This window comes from Bos javanicus, chromosome 11 (genome assembly GCF_032452875.1).
Source record: "Bos javanicus breed banteng chromosome 11, ARS-OSU_banteng_1.0, whole genome shotgun sequence".
NCBI classification, from domain to species: Eukaryota; Metazoa; Chordata; class Mammalia; order Artiodactyla; family Bovidae; genus Bos; species Bos javanicus.
The window spans coordinates 13917933-13938270 of NC_083878.1; the positions used below are offsets into that span (position 1 = coordinate 13917933).

Genomic DNA, 20338 nt, shown 5'->3' on the forward strand with positions numbered 1-20338 from the left:
AGAGGTGTCTAGGTGACACTGGTTTTGTTTGGTATTTATCCTTCTTGGTTCTCTGGGTGTTTTGGATCTATGGTTTGATGTATTTCATTTCTCTATGCAATGCTTTACCACTATCTCTTCTTCTCTATCTAAATATTTCTTCTGCACTATTCGCTGACTCTTATCCTTTTGTTCAGAAGAGCAGTGTGGGGACCTGTCCCCATACAACCATTGGTGGTGCTCCGTGTGCCTGCAGCACGCAGAGGCGCTCTGTGCCGTCTCCTGCCTGTCTTCCATCTCTCTCAGGAGCACCCACTGGAGGCCTATAGGGAAAGTTCGTGAGTGACAGCAAACTCTCCCTACGTCTGCAGCACCCAGCTGTTTTGAACAGACATTGTCACCCACGCTCAGCTGCTAGTTAAAACTTAAGCTCACTTCTTCTTCCCCACTGGTACCTGCTGGCTACCTCCTCCCGTGGCCTACCCTCAGGTAACACCGAGAGTGAGAGCCATCTCTCCTCAAAAGGCCTTTTATCCCTCTTGCAGTCCCTGTGGTTTGCTTCCTTGTGACCTCAGATTTCTGATGGTTTAAAAAAAATTGTGATCGTGCAGCAGATTAGGGTAGGTGACATTTGTAATTTTCTGCACCATAAGTGGAAGTGGCCTCTCTACTGAGTGCCCCTTAAACTCATGGCAGCACCCTCTTCACCACTGCTGAGCAGGCCGGAATCATTCTCTCACTTTCCTGGATGACTGCTTCAAACGTTTCCCCCTCTCCTCCAACAAACTCACTCTCCATTGATGAATTTGCTTCCCATTTCAGTGATAAAATCAAAAGACCCCTCCCACCAACTTCCACTGTAATACTTACTCACCTACCTGTTTGCAGTCTGCCCTCCCTCCTTTAGTGTGAAAATAGTGTGAAAATTCATGACCCCAGCAGAGACCCATGCCCCTAATTATCCATCAGATCCCACCCTCTCTCATCTACTCAAGGGAATCACTCCAGTATTTCCCCCACCCCCACTCCTTTATCATCAACTTACCCTCTCTGCCTCAAATAGCAGCCTCTGCTTCCTTCTAAACTTTTCCAGGTATGCTATATAACAGAGGCCTGTATTTGTGTAGTAATTTTACTTTCTTATAATGGTTATGCTGGACTTTATTGCCATTTATAAAAATGGAAGTGGGGCTAATAAGCTTCCTTTGCGTGCATGCTAAGTCACTTCAGTCGTTGCCAACTACTTTGCAACCCCATGGCCTATAGCCCGCCAGGCTCCTCTGTCCATGGGATTTCTCAGGCAAGAATACTGGAGTGGGTTTCCTTCTCCAGGGGATCTTCCTGACCCAGGGATGAAACCCACATCTCTTGCGTCTCCTGCATTGGCAGGAGGGTTCTTTATCACTAGTGCCACCTGGGAAGCCCAAGCTTCCTTTAAACTCTACTAATTTTCTCAAATTCTATTTCTGTAGGCTCTTAAATGTTGGCCTAGAGAATCCCGTGGACAGAGGAGCCTGGCAGTCCATAGGGTCGCAAAGAGTCGGACATGACTAAAGCAACGTACATAGCACACCTTCATGTTGGCAGACAAATCATGGAAAATACTCCTTACTGCCAGCAGAGGGCACTCTCATTGTGCCCACACTCTTCACAGGAAGTGTGTTCTGGAGTCCAGGTGAGTTTCAGTGCGGGAAACATTTGCCTGGGGTTTCTGGTTATAATATTTCCCCAACAGGCACCTGTTTAACTGGCATTTCCTGGCATGCACACATCTTCGCATATTTCTTTGTTGGTTGAGTTTGGCTTGAAGGGGAGGTTTCAGTAAATCATTGCTTCACATCATCAGGTAAGTTCAGATTTCCTTAGCTTGGAAACCAACCTAAGCAGAGAGATAAAAATAAACATGATCTTGAGTAACTCTTCCTGGACTTCACTGTTATACTAATAGGGTGTTAATTAGTAAAGAGTGCTTAACTTTTTTACTGCCAAAATAAACAAGCTGGCTTTGTTTTTGGCTGTGGGCCCTACAACTGCATCTCAAGGTGATTTGCAAACATTAATTAAATACTTCAGTGCACACCCAAGTAGGAGGTATCATTAAGCCCTTCTCCAAGATGTGGAAAATAGATGCCCTAAGCCACTCTATGACTTATTGACGGTTAGCATCAAGCTGGGACTGGATTTAGAATTCTGCAAACACTTCCAAGACTCCGTATCCATTTCCCCAGACCTCTCCAGCAAGTCTTGACCTTTCAGCAGACGTGGATCCCTCTTCCTTCACCAGCAGCTACAATATCAAAACGTACTAGGATGGTTCTGTGTCTTATGCCTGCTTGTCCCGTTGATACCTTTTAAACTGTCAGCTCCCTGAATCCTAATACTTGTTTGAGAAAATGTGATCTTCAAGATGTTCATTGATGCACAGACTTAGCCTGATCATTTAGAGTAACTATGATGCTCTAAGTATAATCCCCATCATCATTTAATGTCCTCTCCAAAGAGGGAGGCTTTGTGTTTCCATCATGGGCGGACCCAGGTTCTGGCCCATGGAACTTGGTAGGCTCAAGCATGGGAAATACTCACTCTCTGTAAGGAGTAAAGGGCTCCTTTCCCTAGTCTTCTATTTTCAAAAACGGAATAGCACAAGGTGGCCTTAGCAAGGAGCACCCCCTCAACCTTATCCCACCCCACCCCGCCCCTCGCCGCCAGACATTCCAGGACCCTGTGCCCAAGACAAACTATTTAAGTTCTGCCCGGCCTGGGGGCCATGGCTTACATGCACACTGGGCCAGTTTCACAGACAAGGAGGTGAACCATCTCCCAGGCCCAGAGGCCAGTCTGGCTGTTGGGAGAGAGCCCTGCAGAGTATCGGGTTCAGCACTTCAGGTCTGTCTACCCTGAGACACATACTGTAATTGCAAACCTGGAGCACCTGCAAAACTCCCTGGGCTTTACTGTCTGCTTCCAGGTGTGACGTCAGGCTGACCTGGCCAGATGGACCTGGCTTCCGAGCGCAAGGTTAATGAGTCCATTCCGCTGAATTACTAGAATATTCTCAAAGGGGTTTCATACCAGATGAGCGGGGCTTCCCAGGCAGCGCTAGTGGTAAAGCACCTGCCAAAGCGGGAGACGTAAGAGACACAGTTTTGATCCCTGGCTTGGGAAGATTCCCTGGAGGAGGGCATGGCAACCCACTCCAGTATTCTTGCCCGGAGAATCCCATGGACAGAGGAGCCTGATGGGCTACAGTCCATAGAGTCCCACAGAGTTGGACATGACTGAAGCGGCTTAGCATGCATGCATACTCCAGATGAGTAGCTTGAACTCAGGATGTAGCAAGCCAGGTACAGCTCACACCTGGCTCCTCCCCCAATAAAGAACTCCGTGAGGATCCCTCCAACTTTAATTAATGAACTAAGTGGGACTCTCCGGGGAATACTGACCCCCACTGGATACTCAGCTGCTGCTGCTGTCGCTAAGTCGCTTCAGTCGTGTCCGACTCTGTGCGACCCTATAGACGACAGCCCACCAGGCTCCCCCGTCCCTGGGATTCTCCAGGCAAGAACACTGGAGTGGGTTGCCATTTCCTTCTCCAATGCATGAAAGTGAAAAGTCAAAGTGAAGTCGCTCAGTCGTGTCCGACTCTTAGCGACCCCATGGACTGCAGCCCACCAGGCTCCTCGGTCCATGGGATTTTCCAGGCAAGAGTATTGGAGTGGGGTGCCATTGCCTTCTCCGGGATACTCAGCAAGGGCTGCCAAACTGGGATAAGAGATGTCACCTGTAGCTGTTAGCTTCCTTTCACCTGTTTCATTGCCTTCCTTACTCTCCTGAGGCAGAGCAGAACCCCATATTAATGAACCCGTCACAAGCTGAGTCACGAGGCTTCGGTTAATACAGAATTAGAGCCTTTAGCTGAAGCAGCTGATCTGCAAATATGTTAAGGGTTTCCAGAGCCTTTGGCAATATGTCCTATAGGTTTCCTGAATCACCAGCAGAATATGGAGGTAGCTTAAAGATTCTCAGCGGCTCTGCAACATCTGGATGCCCAAATCTTGCCAGAGTTGTGAGGTGGTTGGCCCACACTGTGCGTGTCTCCGTGGACAGGACTGAAGCTGACTGAAATGACTGAGAGGACTCACTTGTGAAGATCATGCAACTCCAGCTTAATGGCCAGACAGCTTCCTTCTGCACAAATTAGGAGCACATTTTGGTGACACTGTGCCATTTAATTGGCCCTTATAATTACTTCTGGAGTAAAGAGTTGTATGAGTGTTACACAGAGGGTTGGAATGTGTCCTATTCATTCTGATAATGTGTGTTGAGCCAAAAGGAGGAGGGAGGGAAGACAAAGAGGAGACTCCTAGAATCTGGTTAAAGCAGAAAGTGGAGACCCTAGGTTGCCAGCCTCATGCAGGCATAAGGCTGCAGAGATAAGGACAGACCTAGAGGCATCCCCAGGGTCCACCAGCTGTATGGACAGTGTGTACTGATGTACAGTCGAACCTCCTGTACAACACAATGCATAGTACAAATCACTCAGCTATTAAAAAAACAAAAGAATGAAATAATGTCGTTTGCAGCAACATGGATGGAGCTGGAGGTTACTGTACTGAGCAAAGTCAGTCAGAAAGAGAAAGACAAGTACCACACAATACGACTTATATGTGGGATCTAAAATACGACACAAATGAATGAAACAGAGACTCACAGAGAACAAAATTCTGGCTGCTGAACCAAAATGAGAAGAGTAAGTGTGCAACTCTGGTGGAAATTGATGGTATTAATATTTGGCCAGAAGATCCAAAGAAAGCCTGAATCCCATCTCACCAATCCCTTCTCCCGCTGTGAGCCTCCTGAGAGTGCATCCAAACGCCGAGAAGAGCAAAAGGACACTCGTGTCATTTGATAGCTGGACCAGAGTCTGAAGCCCTCCTGTGCAGACCTTTCTAACCACAGCCCAGTTGGAGCAGGCAGTTTAGATGCTCCCTCAGCCTGAGGCTCAGTCTTGAGGTCTTGTCCCCTTCTGGTGAGTTCCGTGGCATAGGAAGTCATGAACAGCTTGCTCAGGCCAGTCCTCAATGCGGGGCAGGGCAGAGTGCAGCCTGATTCTAGTGCATTAAGTGAGAGACAGAGCATGGCTGCCTGTATCTTTAAAAGGCAGAGACGGGTGCACTCTCAGTTTCCTGGAATCTGGCCAAATTAGCACCTTCTCCTTTCTGAAGGAATTGGAAGGGAGTAGGTAGAAAGCTGAGCACAGAAGTGGGTGGGGTTACAGATAACAATTATAATCAGTTAACCTGGAGCTAGATGCTCTAAAACAATGCCATAAACATGAACCAGACATGGAGCATGGATATTTGAATGGAGAAGAGAAAATTATTATTCCTATCTGTGGCTAGTATATACAAGAGAATGGGCTAAAAAGCTATGTCCATATTTCAGTTGTTTTCTTAAAGTACATTTCAGAGTTGGAGTGGGTTTATTACAGAAACAAAGTTGCTGACTCAAGGTGTGGGTGCAAGGCTTTCCAGAGGGCTTGGGCTCATGATACCTGTGGCTGCTGCCCCTTTCATGGTTACTGTTTTAAAATTTTTACTAAATTAGCTAAAAAAAAATAGCATTTTGTTGGGTTTGCTTTTTTTTTTTTAAATAAAAAATCCAGGCTTCCTCTGGATCCTCTGGCCAATTCTATCAATTTTCATCAGAACCACACACTTAATTCTTCTCATTTTGGTTCGGGCCTGCAGGATTTCACTTTCCTCCCATGCGGCGGGATCAGAGCAGAGTGAGCACCCGCTTCTGGACGCTGTGGTCCCTCCTCATTCTCTCTTCTTTGGCGGGCACGCGTGGCAAGGGGCTGGAACTTCTGGAGCGCCAGCCCCCTCACCCCCCAGCCCACATCCTCTCCCTGCTTCTCTCACTGTCAGTCCTGAGCTGTCGCCAAGGCGTGGGCTTCATAGCTTCGGGTGGCGCCAGGCACTAGGGGCAAGCCAGATCTCGGCGCCTCCCACCTCACCCCCACCCCTCCTCTGTTTTTTTCCTGTTCTGGCAGGAATGGGCCGACTTTCCCTCCCTCAGTTTCATGAGGGAGAAGGAGGCAGCTCCAGATTAAGTGACGAAGAATCAATAAACCGATCCCTCTATCTGTTCCATGGTTTGCAGTCGATGAGGATGGTAGCTGCCTTCTGCGCACACGCTGGGGAGAGGAGCCGGAGCCGAGTTCTTGTTGGACTTCCGGGGCTGTCCCTTAGGGGCGTGGCCATAGAGGGCTCTGGGCGGTGATCTGGGAGCATCTTCCAGCCTTAAGAGGTGGTTATGGATGTCCATCCTGAGTGTCTCCTTCACCCCACCAGACCTCAAAGGAGACCGGGAGACGGGGATGCAAAGCTAGAGGAAAAACTAAAACTTACGGCGAAATCCTCACAAGCTATTTGGACAGTTTCATGCAGCATGAATCATTATAAGCTTGTCTTTCATAGAAAAAAGGTGTTGGGGAATCGTAATGGCTCTGATACCTGCAGGAAGGGGCAGTACCATGGCCATCCAACAGCAAGCAGCTTGGAAGAAGCCAAGGCAAGTAAAACTTCCAAAATTTGGTATTCGATCACAATGCAAATTAATTTGGGGTAAGTTTGATCTGCTCTGGAAAGTAGCTAAAGCCTCTAAAAGACTTTAACAGAAAAACACCTTGTTTTGTCCTGATTTTAACAGAGGTGTCTCATAAGTTTTCCTGTTGATATGGTAGCTGTTGGTTTTACATTTCTATTATTTTTACCATGTTAAGTAAGTGTTCTTCTGTATCTACATTTTAAAGCATTTTAACCTGTATTTTGATTTTTAACAGTATTTATAGTTAAAGTTTTATTTCTCCAAATCTATTAAAGGAAATTACTCTAGCATAACATTACTGGTTTTTCCCTCCTACTCTCAGAGCTTTGCAAATGAGTCTCTTGGGAGAAGAGTAGGCATTTTGCAATTCACACATTACTTGCTTGCTATGTAAATGACAGGATCCAAGAGAAAATGGTTCTATTTCTGATGTTTTTGGTATGTTTGTCAGAGACAGGAAATCCTAATAGAGAAAGCAAAAATTTGGTGGCGGTGGTGGTGGGGCGTTTAGATTTAGATCTTAATTAGCCTTGATTTTACAAAGGCACGTTTTAAATTTACTAATTTCTGTTACCTAAGGAACATGAAAGATAATGCTGTTCATATCTGGAAGCTGTCTAGATAGTAGATTATCACTCAGACAAGTAACTAATTGAAATTCACCATGAAGGGAAATTAAAATTAATGGTAGTTGTTCCTTTCAGCAGATTACGACATAGAGTTCACAGATCCATTTTAACTGCTCATAGCAATAAAAACAAACCAAAATTGCCTAGAAGGTCTAGAAGAAAGAACTTTTCAATATTTTTCAATCTCCCTTTTTTCTTCTAATGTTTCCTAATTAGAAAATACTTTGAAATTCCTTTGTTCTCTATGATAGATTATATCCTCTTTCCCCAGCGTGTGGTTGTGTGCCATCATCGTGTGCTGCAGCCTTGAAAATGATGACTACACCCTCCACTCTTTTCCTGTCTTTCATTCCTAAGCACCACACAGTGCCCACTGCCAAGAGGACCTTCCCTTCTTCTATGATTGCCCAATAGAAACCCCTGGGAATGCTGGAGACTTTGAACCAGGATTAGATATTACAGAGTAGCATTAAAATAAGTGGGCACTTACCATGGAGCCCTAATAATCCACCATTCTGTTTTATTTCTTTAGGGTAAGTTTTGTTGTCTTCTCTTGGTCTTCTTTTTAACTGTGTTCAACAGTTCTATGTACAACATATTATGTTTTGAGGCTTAGTGTGACTTCCAAAGTTCAACCTGGTGTAACTCGGATCTGTTTCCTCTGTGTGCTATTGTCTAAGGTTTGCTAGGATTCCAGGAATCTCAGTCCTTTCAAGGCTTTGATCAGGAGGTTCCTGTCCATCTTGCCTGAAAGTTAAGCTGTCAGTCCATCTGCTAGCCCTCCATGCTACTCTACCCTTGCGCTGACCAGTAGACTCTCTTCCCTTTCTGTGTGCACAGTTCTAGTTACACTTGGCAATGGAATTCATCATTGCAATAAGTCTTGCTTGTTTGAAAAGAATTTATGATTTTGGAGTTTAAAACAAAGAATCTGGTTCAAGAAAATAAACTAGCATTTAGAGACTACCTAATATATCTCAGATATGCAGATGATACCACACTTACAGCAGAAAGTGAAGAAGAACTAAAGACCCTCTTGATGAAAGTGAAGCAGCAGAGTGAAAAAGTTGGCTTAAAACTCAACATTAAGAAAATTAAGATCATGGCATCTGGTCACATCATTTCATGGCAAATAGATGGGGAAGCAATGGAAACAGTGACAGACTTTATTTTCTTGGGCTCCAAAATCACTGCAGATGGTGACTGCAGCCATGAAATTAAAAGACGTTTGCTCCTTGGAAGAAAAGTTATGACCAACCTAGACAGCATATTAAAAAGCAGAGACATTACTTTGCCTACAAAAGTCCGTCTAGTCAAAACTTTGGTTTTTCCAGTAGTCATGTATGGATGTGAGAGTTGGACCATAAAGAAAGCTGAGTACCAAAGAATTGATGCTTTTGAATTGTGGTGTTGGAGAAGACTCTTGAGAGTCCCTTGGACTGCAAAGAGATCCAACCAGTCCATCCTAAAGGAAATCAGTCCTGGATATTCATTGGAAGGACTGACGCTGAAGCTGAAACTCCAATACTTTGGCCACCTGATGCAAAGAACTGACTCATTTGAAAAGACCCTGATGCTGGGAATGATTGAAGGCGGGAAGAGAAGGAGACAACAGAAGATGAGATGGTTGGATGGCATCACTGACTCAATGGACATGAGTTTGAGTAGGCTCTGGGAGTTTGTGATGGACAGGTAAGCCTGGTGTACTGCAGTCCATGGGGTCGCAAAGAGTTGGACATGACTGAGTGACTGAACTGAACTGAATATATCTCACGCACAGATTATAAAACCTTTGATCAACTCATCTCATTTAATTTAACCTGGAAAACAAATGTACAAGGTGTTTGATTTTTATGGAAGTATAAAATAATCTTCTAGGTCACTTGTATAATTAGGAACAATGATTTGGGTTTCAAAGCCCATGCCCTTTCTCTCACCAAGCTGGAAAAGGTTAGGCATATGTAAACACGGCAAAAGTGGATAAAATAACATGGGATCAAGCAGACTGCCTTGAGGTAAAGCCTAAAGAACCACTGAGAGTTATAAAAATGTGAATCATTACAAGTATTAATAATAATTGAAAAAATAATGGAAAAGTTACGATGTGTCAGGCACTGGAATTATAATCTCCTTACCACTAGGCAGGTACCAGGCGTCACCAAGGACTGGTGAGGTTAGGAGCCTCACTCAGGTTCTCTAATCTGGGCCTGTCTTCCCACCTGCAGGGTCAGATGCTCCCCACCTCTCTGTCCACTGGTGTGTGGTGTGTCAAGACACTGCTGGGAACACAGTGTGGTGTTCATGTCTGCAGCCATGCCTGTAGCTATGCTGATTCTCAGGTGGGATTAAGTGGGGGGAGTAAAATTGTCAGGGCTGGAACTCAAAAGTTCATCTCTTAGTTGTGTCTGACTTTTTGTGACCCCATGGACTGAAGCCCACCAGGCTCCTCTGTCCATGTGATTCTCCAGGCAAGAATACTGGAGTGGGTAGCCATTCCCTTCTCCAGGGGATCTTCCTGACCTATGGATTAAATCCAGGTTTCCTGCATGGCAGGCAGATTCTTTACTGTCTAAGCCACCAGGGAAGACCTAAGAACTCTCCATTGTTTCATCACTCTAGGTCTTTCTTCCAATTCCACATCATCTCTAAGCCCACTTTATTGTCAAAGGGTGAGAGCTTCTGGAAAACAAGAGTTATTAAACCCAGGTATGTTTTCAGTTAAAAAAGCAAACAGGACTTCCAATTTGAGAAAGAGCAAATTTGTGTAATTCAGACCAAACCTCCCATTGAAGACAAGGAGAAAAGCTGAGTAAAGCTGTAAATCATGAGTTCATTTGATGATACTTAACCCAAACAAAGCTAAACTTCATTGTTCCTTTTTGGAAGATACTAGAAAATTAACTTATCACTATAAAATCCAGTAAATGAAAGGGGAAAAATCAAGCATTCTTCTTTGATTTTCCTTTACAAGGTAATCAATAGTTGATAAAAAGAAGTTTCTCTTTATAGTATTCTTAATAGTCCAGATAATAAGCTAAGAGGCATGAAGGAATTAGAATATCACCATTTCATAGTCCCCATTGAATAAATGGGTCTGGGTGTTAATTATAAATGACTGCTAACATCACAAAAAGACAGACAATCAGGGTAAGTTTAGATACTACAAAACTTACTCTTCTTACTGAGATTCAGTCAGTTTTTCTTGCATAAATTTACCCAGAGTTCCCAAAAGCCCTTAGTTAATTTCCAGAGTTTCAAAAGTATTTATTCTAATACTTTTTGCACTTTTGATTGTTCCTTTGTGAAGGAGTGAATTTCCCAAGGTCCTTACTCCACTTTCAGTAATGACACTCAGATTTTGTTTATTTTTAAAATATATTTGTCCAGACATTTCACAGTAAAGGAAACACAAAGTGCTCTCAAATATATGAAAAGATGCTCAACCCCAATTATGAAACAATGTCAAAAGCTTTCTGTAAGCATTTACGATGAAACAGTGATTGTATTAATGTATTGTCTGAGCCTGATATAATATCTGAAAAGAATGAAATAAATATTCAGACACAGTTTCAAAAAAAAGAATAAAGAAAAACTGATCATGTCTCTTCAGGCTAAAGATAATTGCAATGAACATATTAGTGGGTTCCCTGTCAATACTGTTCTTATGCAAGTAGACAGATGGGCTGATGACTGACTATGGCAGAATATTTGAAGAGATAATGGGTGAAAACTTCCTAAATTTAATGAAAAACATTGATCTACACATTTGAGAAGCTCAGTGAATACAAGTATAGGAAATTCGTAGAGATCTATATGTAGGCATAAAATTGAACTGTCAAAGCCAAAGACAAAAAGAAAATTGTTGAGATTAGAATTCATGTAGTGTCCTTACTACAATAAAATTTTTTATATTTAAATTTTTAATATTTTAAAAATTTAATGTTTCTAATATTTAACTTTTAATTTAGAATTTTTAAAAACAAAGAAGGAGAAATTAAGACATTTCAAGATAAACAAGAATGATGAATTTGTCACTAACATTCTTGCCCTAAAGGAAATACAAAAGGAAGTTCTTCAGGCACTAAAGGACTCTAGGTAGTAACTTAAATCAACAAGAAGAAATAAAGATCATTAGTAAAAGTAACTACATAAGTAAATATAAAAGACAGTAAATGTATTTTTTCCTTTGTAACTCTTTTTTCCCTTATTTAAAAGACATCTGCATAAAACAATACTTATAAATCTATATTGATAGACACAATATGTATAAAGATATAATTTGCAACAATAACAATACAAAAGAGATGTGGGATTGGATCTATATAAGAGTAAAGATTTTAGATACTATTGAAATTAAATTGGTATTAATCTGAACTCAGTTCAGTACGGTTCAGTCGCTCAGTCGTGTCCAACTCTTTGCAACCCCATGAATGGCAGCACGCCAGGCCTCCCTGTCCATCACCAACTCCTGGAGTTCACCCAAACTCATGTGCATTGAGTCGGTGATGCCATCCAGCCATCTCATCCCCTGTTGTCCCCTTCTTCTCCTGCCCCCAATCCCTCCCAGCATCAGGGTCTTTTCCAATGAGTCAACTCTTCGCATGAGGTGGCCAAATATTGGAGTTTCAGCTTCAGCATCAGTCCTTCCAATGAACACCCAGGACTGGTCTCCTTTAGGATGGACTGGTTGGATCTCCTTGCAGTCCAAGGGACTCTCAAGAGTCTTCTCCAACACCACAGTTCAAAAGCATCAATTCTTTGGCGCTTAGCTTTCTTTCACAGTCCAACTCTTATATCCATACATGACCACTGGAAAAACCATAGCCTTGACTAGATGGACCCTTGTTGGCAAAGTAATATCTCTGCTTTTTAATGTGCTATCTAGGTCGGTCATAACTTTCCTTCCAAGGAGTAAGTGTCTTTTAATTTCATGGCTGCAATCACCATCTGCAGTAGACTGTTATAAATTAAGATGTTAATTGTTTAACACAAAAGAAGGCAGTAATAGAGGAATAGAAGGACAAAAATGACATATGTAGAAAAGAAATAATAAAATGAGAACCATAAATTGTACCTTATCAATAGTTACATTAAATGCTAATGGATTAAATTCTTCAGCTAAAAGATGGGAATGCAACTATATGCTGCCTAGATTCAAAGAGACAAATAGGTTGAAAATACAAAGGTGGAAAAAGGTATATCATTCAAATAGCAACCAAAAGAGAGCCCAAGTGGCTATATCAGAAAAAATAGACTTTAAGACAAAAATTGTTGTTGAAGACAAAGAAGAACATTTTATAGTAATAAAAGGGACAATCCATAAAACATTTATATGTGATCCTAACAGCAGAGCCCCAAAACACATGAAGTAAAAATTGACAGATTTGAAGGGAGAAGTAGACAATTGTGAAGTACTTGGAGACTTCAGTACCCCATTTTCAATAATGGTGTGGTACAGTAAGAAATAGATTTGCTCCTTTTCCTCAGTTCTTGGTACAAAGCCGGTAAAACCTTTGGAATTTCCTGATAGGAGTGTCTTTTGTTATTTACAAGGAGCCTCATTTGAGAACACCCAAGTTTATGCTAATTAAGGTAACTTAGGTGCAGTTCCTACATCCTGCAGCCTCAGGATGGAGTTGGTTGCCAGGAAGACCAAGTGATTAGGGTTGGGACTTTCAGCCCGACTCATTGATCCCAGGGAAGGGGGTGGTGCTAGAGATTAAAGTTCTATAAAAACTCTGGGTCAACAAGATTTGATGAGCTTCTGGATTGGTGAGTAAATCCACAAGGTGGGAGAGTGGCAACCTCAGTTCCATGAGAATGAAGCTAATGTACGTGGAGTACTTCCAAACTCTGCCCTAGGTACTTCTTCATCTGGCGGTTCCTCTACATCCTTTATAATAAACTGGTCAGTGTAAGTAAATGTGTCTCTAAATTCTGTGAGCCAGTCTAGCAAATTAAACAAACTCAAGGAGAGGTTTGTGGGAACCTCTGACTTATAACTGGTCAATCAAAGGCAGAAGTAACAACCTGGACTTGTGATCGGTGGAAGCAGTCTTGTGAAGACTGAGCCCTTAACTTGTGGAATCTGACACTATCTCCAGGTTGATAGTGTCAGAACTGAGTTAAATTTGTGGGACACCCAGTCAGCATCCACTGAGAACTGGAGAATTGCTTTGTGGTATTGTAAAACACTCCACAAATGGATAGAACAACTAGGCAGGAGATCATCAAGAAAACAGAAGGCTTGAATAATGCTACTAACCAACTAGGCCTAACAGACATCTGTAGAACACACCGCTCAACAACAGCAGAACTCACATTCTTCTCAGAGCACATGGAACGCTCTCTAGGGTGGATCATATGTCAGGCCATAAAACAAAGCCCAATAACATAAAAGGATTGGAATCAAACAAGGTATGTCCTCTGTCCAGAGTGGAACTAAATTGGAAATTACTAGCAGAAGGAAATTTGGGACATTCACACTGTGTGGAAATTAAGTAATAACTCAGTGGGTCAAAGAAAAAATCATAAGAGAAATTAGAAAACACCTTGAAATGAATGAAAATGAAAATACAATATACATTAAATACAATATACATTATGGGATGTTGTGAAAGCTAAGCTGTGCTTGGAAAGCTACTTATAGCTGAAAATGCCTGCACTACAAAAGAAGGATCTCAAATACAAATCCTAATATTGTACCTTAAGATATCAGAAAAAAGACCAAACCAAACCCAGAGTAAGCAAAGGGAAGGAGATAAAAATCAGGACAGAAATAAACAAAGTAGAGAATTGAAAAACAATACAGAAAATAAATGAAATCAAAAGTTGATTCTTTGAAAAAATCAACAAAATCGACAGACCTTTAGCTAGACTAACCAAGTTAAAAGAGAGATGATTCAAATTGCTAAAATCAGGAAAGAAAGAGGGGATATTATTACTCACCTTGTAGGAACAAAAATAATTATAGGAGACTATTATAAACAATTGTATGCCAATGAAGTAGAAAGCCTAGGTGAACTGGATAAATTCCTACAAAGATACAAACTACCAAAAATTACTCAACAATAAATAGAAAATCCGCATAGACCTCTAACAAGAAAAAGATTGAATCAGCAATCAAAACATTCCTGCAAAGGAAATCCCAGGACCAGATGGCTTCACCAGTGAGTTCTACCAGATTTTCAAAGATGAATTAACACCAATTTATCACAATCTCTTCCCAAAAAGTAAAAAAGAAGAGAGTACTTCCTAACTCATTCTATGAGGTCAGTATTACCTTGATACCAAAACCAGACAAAGATATCCTAAGGAAAGAAAACTAGAGACCAATATCTCTTATGAATATAGAAGCAAATATCTTCAACCAGATACTAACAAACCAAATCCAGCAGCATATAAAAAGGATTTATTCCAGGAATGATATTTCATTCAATATAGGGAAATGAGTCAATGTAATATACCAGGTTAACAGACTCAAGCAGGAAAAATCCATATGATCATCTCAATAGATGCAGACAAAGCATTTGACAAAATCTAATACCCTTTATATCAATAACCTCAGATATGCAGATGACACCACCCTTATGGCAGAAAGTGAAGAGGAACTTAAAAGCCTCTTGATGAAAGTGAAAGAGGAGAGTGAAAAAGTTGGCTTAAAGCTCAACAATCAGAAAACTAAGATCATGGCATCTGGTCCCATCACTTCATGGGAAATAGATGGGGAAACAGTGGAAACAGTGTCAGACTTTATTTTGGGGGGCTCCAAATCACTGCAGATGGTGACTGCAGCCATGAAATTAAAAGACACTTACTCCTTGGAAGGAAAGTTATGACCAACCTAGATAGCATATTCAAAAGCAGAGACATTACTTAGCCAACAAAGGTCCATCTAGTCAAGGCTATGGTTTTTCCAGTGGTCATGTATGGATGTGAGAGTTGGACTGTGAAGAAAGCTGAACATCGAAGAATTGATGCTTTTGAACTGTGGTGTTGGAGAAGACTCTTGAGAGTCCCTTGGACTGCAAGGAGATCCAACCAGTCCATTCTAAAGGAGATCAGCCCTGGGTGTTCTTTGGAAGGAATGATGCTAAAGCTGAAACACCAGTACTTTGGCCACCTCATGCAAAGAGTTGACTCATTGGAAAAGACTCTGATGCTGGGAGGGATTGGGGGCAGGAGGAGAAGGGGACAAGAGAGGATGAGATGGCCGGATGGCAACACTGACTCGATGGACGTGAGTCTGAGTGAACTCCGGGAGTTGGTGATGGACAGGGAGGCCTGGCGTGCTGCAATTCACGGGGTCGAAAAGAGTTGGACGTGACTGAGTGACTGAACTGAACAGAATACCCTTTATGAAAATGTTCAGTACACTAGGAAGAGAAAGAAACTTCCTCAGACTGATAAAGGGCACCTGTGAAAATTCCACAACTTGCAACATACTTAAATGGGGAAAGACTGGAAGTTCTCCTGCAAAATTAGGAATAAGACAAGGATGTCAGCTCTCTCCATTTCTATTCAACATTGTCCTAGAAACTCTAGGAAGGGCCATTAGATGAGGAAAAAAATAAAAGACATTCAGATTAGCAAGGGGGAACTAAAACTATCTCTATTGCAGGTGACATGATCGTGACCTTGAAAGACAGGTGCTGGAATGGTTCCTGGCCATCTTCTAGCCTCATTAGCTTCTGTTGAGGACCAGTTTAGCCATGAAGTCTTGACAACCTCCTGCTCCCCAGCAGTACCTGCTACTGAGGTGAGGCTGCCAGTTGTCAGGTTCACACTACCTTTCTCCTCCTGTCCCAAGGTTAGGGCCTCTTTGGGTTGGCTGACCCTCTTGCCCGTCCTGCTCCACCACATGGGGGACACAGTCCTCTGGGAAGCTTCCTCAGGTCCACCCACCAAGATGCCTCACTCGGCCATGGATACAGCACATCCCAGGTGCCACTTTGGAGGTAGATCTTCTAACTTCCCCGGCTACCCCTGGTGGTGCTAGACCCCAGCTTTCCCAGAAAGAGAAAGAGTGAGCAAGTTTTTTGAGTCAGGACATGGAAAGAAGGTCATGTGAAGATGTGAAGAGCCTGAAGACATGGGGATGGGGACACTAGTTTATAATGGATCAATATTCCAAGGGATAATTCCCATCCCATTATTGGAAAAGGTTGGGAAGGGCAGCATCGGTGGAGGAAAGAATTGGAGAAGAAATCACAGCATGGTGTGGGTGGGGCAGATGTGAAAGGTTTCATTGGCAGAGGGAACTGAACAGACCATGGCAGGGAGAAGGCTGGTGCAGGAGCATCCCAGCTGCAAGGGGCCCAAGTAGTAGAGGCCCAAAGAGGCACACAGGTTGTGGGCCTGGTCAGCGGCATGAATTCTTTGCTCAGGGTTATAGACAGATTAGTGCCCAAAGAGAGAGAGCTGGAGACCAGGCACCCACGGGACTAGCACCAACCCTGGGGTTTGGAGAAAGAGGTTTAGTAGCTTCCAAGAAGTTCATTTTATGAAAGAAAGGGCAACGTTTCTGTTTAAAAAATTCCAACGTGTCATTCACTTATTGTTCTTCATAGAAATCATTTTCCGACCTCCATCTTTCACCTGCAGCAGGAGCAGGAAGTCGATTGGAAGAGCCGGCAAGGGCATTCCCAGTGCCAGGCAGTTGTGCAGCTCAATTCAAATTAGTTCTACTCAACACAGATATCTTGGCTGCTCCCTCATTCTCAGCATGATGCTATCACTGTAGATTCAACCAGGATGTCTCATAATTGTGAATCTTTCCATCAAAACCATTGATTAAATGTGCAAATAAGTGGGTTTACTTGTTATTTCTTTTCTTCATATATATTTATAAATCAGAAAAAGGTCTTGGTCAGATCATGTATCCTGACTTTGGACTCAGAAAAAAGACCAATACATCAACTCTCTGTTTATATAAATAATGTAACTGACTGAGGTCCAGTCTGCCAGGTCTCACCAGAGTCAGGGCAGGAACAAGTGTAAAAATGGGTGTTATTGGCAGTGAGCACTGTAAGTTCAAAGACAACGAGCTGTGCCTGGTTCAAAAGCTATAAAAGTGAAAACTGTTCTTCCCACCCCCAAGGCCACTGGGCAAATACCCACTTGCCCTCTGAGGTCATTCAGTCTAGAGCTGCAAATTTTTATGATGTCTAAATAGACACTCTGAGCAGAAAGAAACACCAAGACATCACTTGACAGATTTCTTTGGATATAGTGGGAAGAGTATGTATAGGTTTCGAGGTCACACAGCTTAGGTTCTAATAATCCCAGCCCCACCACTGAGACTGCAGTGGTCATAGGAAGCTCCTCAAGCTGCTTGACTGCACCTTCCCTTCTGTGAAAGAGGTTGCTCAGATCTGCTTCACAGGTTGTTGGGAAGATTAGGGAAGGTCTATTCAAGAATGTGTCCGCATGCGTGCGTGTGTGCTCCACTGCTTCAGTTGTGTCCAACTCTTGGTGACCCCATGGCTCCTCTGTCCATGGGATTCTCCAGGCAAGAATATTGGAGTGGGTTGCCATGCCCTCCTCCAGAAGATCCTTCTGATCCAGGGATTGAACCCGAGTCTCCTGCATCTCCTGTATTGTAGTCCGATTCTTTACCACTGAGCCACCAGGGAAGCCCATGTCCACAGCAGGTGTTAAATAAATGTCTGTTCTTGTTCCTTCCTATAGTGGAAGGAAGAGATGATCCGAGGTAATTTGGGACTAATAGAGGATTTTGCACTGGATGGGGACAAACGGATCACCCCAGACTTCCCTTACTCTTGGATTTATTCGGGTGCGCAGGCTCAAGGTTCTGTCTAAAGGGAATTTGGCTGCACAATGGAGCCGTCAGCTTGAAAATATATAATTTGTTTCCCCTCTCCCTCTGCCATCACATCCTTCCTCGGCAACCTCCTGAACAATGCATGAACTCCTCAGAAGACTTATCTTCACTGCTCCTGCAGCTCAGCCATGCTACAGCAGAGGGAAGCCATACATCTTGTCTCCATAGAAACTGTCATGTCCTGGAACACAGCGTGCCTTCTCTGAGTCTGGGCCCTTCACCTCCCAGGCTGACGTCAGTCTTGCCCTCCTTGAGGCTATGCATGAACTGAATAGGGGTTCTGCAGTGAGTCCCCACCGTGGGATTTTCAATGGCCATCACGTGGGGAGCAAGGCAGTGGATGGGTCCATGGCACTAGCCATCTCTGATGATGTGACCTGAGAACCCTCAGTTCACCAAGCCAAGTGCTGAGTTGGCGGGAGTTCCTACAATCACAGCATCCAGGCCTCCACGTGGCATAAAGAGGAGCATTGTCTCAGCAGAATAAGAGATGATTAGATGAATAAGGCTAGGAGCAAGACTGCTTATTATTACCTGACCTCAGTTGATTCTGTGCCCAAACACTGAAATATAGGCAATTCATGGAATTCTTTTCTTTCTTTCACAGTAATTACACAACACAAGCTATACAAGCCTGCTGCCAGTGGTATTTGCAAATGAATATCTTACAGACCAAACTCCACATTAACATTTTTCTCTATGTTGAAAGATCATCACTAAAATGTCTTCTTTCTTTCTTTTGCCAAGAGTTTATATCTGCCTTGGCCCACATGTCACAAATTACCATATGGCTGAGACTGACCTGTTAGTTCAGCTGGAAAACCACGTTGGTTCTTAATAGTAGGCTGCCATTACCAGTTCCATGTATCCAACATGAGCTGAGTCCTGACGTCCAACTCATGACCCCTTACCTCATCATGGTCAAGCACCTCTTTTTCCAAGTCCTCAGCACTCTCTCCAAGCTCCCTATTCAACCAACCTCCTAGCTAATACACCAGCAGAAGACCTACCACCCACACTATCAAGATAATCTGGGTGGTGCCTGCCAACTGTGTATTTCCTTTCTTGTTTCCCATCTGCGTTCACTTTTCCCTCATCCTTACCTCCATGTCTCCAGACTCAGAAGACCAGGTGTCTGGACTTTGTTTCAGAGCCAACACTCCCCCCCAGGGCAAGCAAAAAGAAAGAAAGAAAGAAGCTTGAAAACAGAAAAACAATAAAATTAATGAAACAAAGAGCTGGTTCTTTGAAAAGATCAATAATATTGACAAACTTCTAGCAAGACTGACAAAAGAGAGAAGACACAAACTACCAATATCAGGTGTGAAACGGAAATATCACTACAGACTCTGCAGACATAAAAAATAAGGATATACTACAAATAACTCTACATGCACAAATCTGACAAGTTAGGTAAAATGGACCATCCCTTGAAAAACATGAACTATCACAACTTACCAATAAAAAGATAGATTTGAAGAGTCCTATAACCATTAAGAAAATTGAATCTTTACTTTTTAAACTCCCCCAAAAAAGGTCTCCAAGTTCAGATGATTTCACTAGAGAATTTTACCATTTAAGATTTAATACCATTTTACATAATGTCTTCCAGAAAACAAAAAAGAAGGAAACATTTCCCAATTCATCTTATGAAGCTAATATTACTCTGATACCAAAACCAAAGACAGTATAAAACAAGAAAAATACAGACCAGTATCCCTCAAAAATGTAGGTGCAAAAGTTCTTAACACAATTAAATTCAGCAATCCCTGTAAAGAATTATGACCAAGTGGAATGTATTCCAGGGTTGCAAGTAAGATTCATTGAGATCTTAAATCAGTTGATATAATCCATCAAATTACTAAAGCTAAAGAAGAAAAATCACAGGATTATATCAGTTGGTACAGGAAACACTTTTGACAAAATTCAGTACCCATTCTTGATAAAAATTCTCAGAAAAATAGGAGTAGAGGAGGAATGGAGAAGAACAGGAATGTGACAAAGAGCATCTACAAAATCCTCCAGCAAACATAACTTAATGCTGCTACTGCTGCTGCTGCTAAGTCGCTTCCGTTGTGTCCGACTCTGTGCGACCCCATAGACGGAAGCCCACCAGGCTCCCCTGTCCCTGGGATTCTCCAGGCAAGAATACTGGAGTGGGTTGCCATTTCCTTTTCCAATGCGTGAAAGTGAAAAGTGAAAGGGAAGTTGCTCAGTCGTGTCCAACTCTTAGCGACCTCATGGACTGCAGCCTACCCAGCTCCGCCGTCCATGG

General features: G+C 42.7%; 1 long non-coding RNA gene across 1 annotated transcript; it reads left to right on the forward strand.

Annotated features, from left to right (window-relative positions):
- The first annotated feature begins 9826 nt into the window (after nt 1–9826).
- LOC133256854 (uncharacterized) lies at nt 9827–17033 on the forward strand. The gene is made up of 3 exons (XR_009739317.1): nt 9827–9926; nt 15841–15978; nt 16824–17033. It is a non-coding gene; the product is annotated as an uncharacterized LOC133256854 (long non-coding RNA).
- The last annotated feature ends 3305 nt before the right edge of the window (nt 17034–20338 follow it).